Here is a 2,553-nt window from a genome sequence, read left to right as displayed (position 1 = left end):
CCTCCACATATCATATATTTTTTTTTATTATAAATTTTTCTCAATACAATAGAGTGAATTAATTCTAGAATACAAATTTATTTTATGCTAGACATTCCTCTTATGTATTATTTAATATAATTTAAATAATGTTGAAAATTTTTTCTTTTATGGGAATACTAAGATTCTCATTTATCATAAATTTTCGTTCAAATATGAGGTATTCAAAAATATATTTTCTATATTTCTTTTTATGCTATTAATATTATGGATTGAAAAATACAATCCAATAATATGCCATATGCTTAAATTCTATTAATTGACTAAAAGAATAAGCAACTAATTTAGCATAGTCTTACAACCCTCAACCATATGTAGTCCAAGCAGCACTTTAAAATTAATTAAAGTACATAACAGCATGGACCGCAATATGCGTTCAAAATGTCGATGTTCATGTGTCCTGCAGTTCACACGATGACGCACAGTTTGCTGCGTTCTTCATCGACCCATGAGCCGAGTGATCCACCGCTTAGAGTGATAATTTTTTTGTATTTTTTAATTCAAAGTCAAAGAATTTTAATTTATTGAAAGTATTAATAATTAATCAATAATAAATTTTTAATACAAAAGTTTAAAACATCTTTCAAGAAATTGTAATTTTAAACCCAAACATTTGCAGCTGCGCATGTCTTAGGTCAACAAAAACAGTAATACCTTTTATATATTATTTTCTTCTCTATTTGTGCGTTTTCTTTTTTTTAATTTTTCAACATGTTTTTAATCACAAATAGAAAATACCATAAAAAAAAGGTATTACACACGTTAATGTGAACAAGTTAACTTATCATTTATAATATTTTATATAAATATCACAATTAAATATTATTTTCTATATAAATAATAAGTACAGCTATATGTTTAAAGGTTATTTTATTGCGTTCAAATACAATGTATGCGAAGTTCACAATATAATATATATTGTCATAATGCATTACAAGGAGTTAAAAAAAAAAAAAAAAAAACAGAAAAACATTCAAAACATTGTATAATTCAAAACATTTTGAATGAAAAGAACAAAAAGAAAACTTTTTTTTCTTTTTTATTCTTTTTTTTTATTTTGTTTTTATATAATTATTTTTTTTTTCTTTTCGGATAGGAACACAATAATGATCCTTCCGCAGGTTCACCTACGGAAACCTTGTTACGACTTTTACTTCCTCTAAATAATCAAGTTCGGTCAACTTTTGCGAAACAACCGTGAAACACAAGGCGTCACAGTGATCACGTCCGGAGACCTCACTAAATAATTCAATCGGTAGTAGCGACGGGCGGTGTGTACAAAGGGCAGGGACGTAATCAATGCGAGTTAATGACTCACACTTACTGGGAATTCCAAGTTCATGTGAACAGTTTCAGTTCACAATCCCAAGCATGAAAGTGGTTCAGCGGTTTACCCGGACCTCTCGGTCTAGGAAATACACGTTGATACTTTCATTGTAGCGCGCGTGCAGCCCAGGACATCTAAGGGCATCACAGACCTGTTATTGCTCAATCTCGTTACTGCTAGACGCAATTTGTCCATTTAAGAAGCTAGTGTCCTTATAATGGGACAAACCAACAGGTACGACTCCACTTATATAAACACATTCAAACACTTGTACATTCAAGATGAACGCATGAATGAAGGCTATATAAGCTTCAACACCATAATCCTGAAAGCATCTATTTAATATATTTGAGTCTCGTTCGTTATCGGAATTAACCAGACAAATCACTCCACGAACTAAGAACGGCCATGCACCACCACCCATAGATTCGAGAAAGAGCTATCAATCTATCTTACACGCTTATGTTCGGACCTGGTAAGTTTTCCCGTGTTGAGTCAAATTAAGCCGCAGGCTCCACTCCTGGTGGTGCCCTTCCGTCAATTCCTTTAAGTTTCAGCTTTGCAACCATACTTCCCCCGGAGCCCAAAAGCTTTGGTTTCCCGGGAAGCGACTGAGAGAGCCATAGTAGTAGCTACACCCAATTGCTAGCTGGCATCGTTTATGGTTAGAACTAGGGCGGTATCTGATCGCCTTCGAACCTCTAACTTTCGTTCTTGATTAATGAAAACATCTTTGGCAAATGCTTTCGCTTAAGTTAGTTTTACGACGGTCCAAGAATTTCACCTCTCGCGTCGTAATACTAATGCCCCCAAACTGCTTCTATTAATCATTACCTCTTGATCTAAAAACCAATGAAAGTAGAACAGAGGTCTTATTTCATTATTCCATGCACAAAATATTCAGGCATTTGGAGCCTGCTTTAAGCACTCTAATTTGTTCAAAGTAATTGTACCGGCCCACAACAACACTCGATGAAGAGCACTGAAGCAGGTTTAAATAGGAGGAATATATAAAAAATACATTGTATTAATTATATATAAGAACTCCACCGGTAATACGCTTACATACATAAGGTAATGTACATACCACAATTATAGTTGTACTACCCGTATGAAGCACAAATTCAACTACGAACGTTTTAACCGCAACAACTTTAATATACGCTATTGGAGCTGGAATTACCGCG

General features: G+C 33.6%; 2 non-coding genes across 2 annotated transcripts in view; both read right to left on the bottom strand.

Moving 5' to 3' along the window:
• Positions 1-337: 337 nt before the first annotated feature.
• LOC138858506 (5.8S ribosomal RNA) lies at positions 338-516 on the bottom strand. The gene has a single exon (XR_011397605.1). It is a non-coding gene; the product is annotated as a 5.8S ribosomal RNA (ribosomal RNA).
• A 627-nt stretch (positions 517-1,143) lies between these two features.
• The window catches only part of LOC138858384 (small subunit ribosomal RNA), a 1,990-nt gene continuing 580 nt past the window's right edge, over positions 1,144-2,553 (bottom strand). Inside the window, exon 1 of the ribosomal RNA XR_011397518.1 lies at positions 1,144-2,553. This exon is cut by the window's right edge and continues 580 nt beyond it. This is a non-coding gene — a ribosomal RNA (small subunit ribosomal RNA).

The sequence above is a fragment of the Bactrocera oleae genome, unplaced genomic scaffold, assembly GCF_042242935.1.
Source record: "Bactrocera oleae isolate idBacOlea1 unplaced genomic scaffold, idBacOlea1 ctg00000009.1, whole genome shotgun sequence".
Classification (NCBI taxonomy): Eukaryota; Metazoa; Arthropoda; class Insecta; order Diptera; family Tephritidae; genus Bactrocera; species Bactrocera oleae.
Note: the sequence above shows the minus strand (reverse complement) of the source record. Positions and strands in the feature narration are given on the sequence as shown.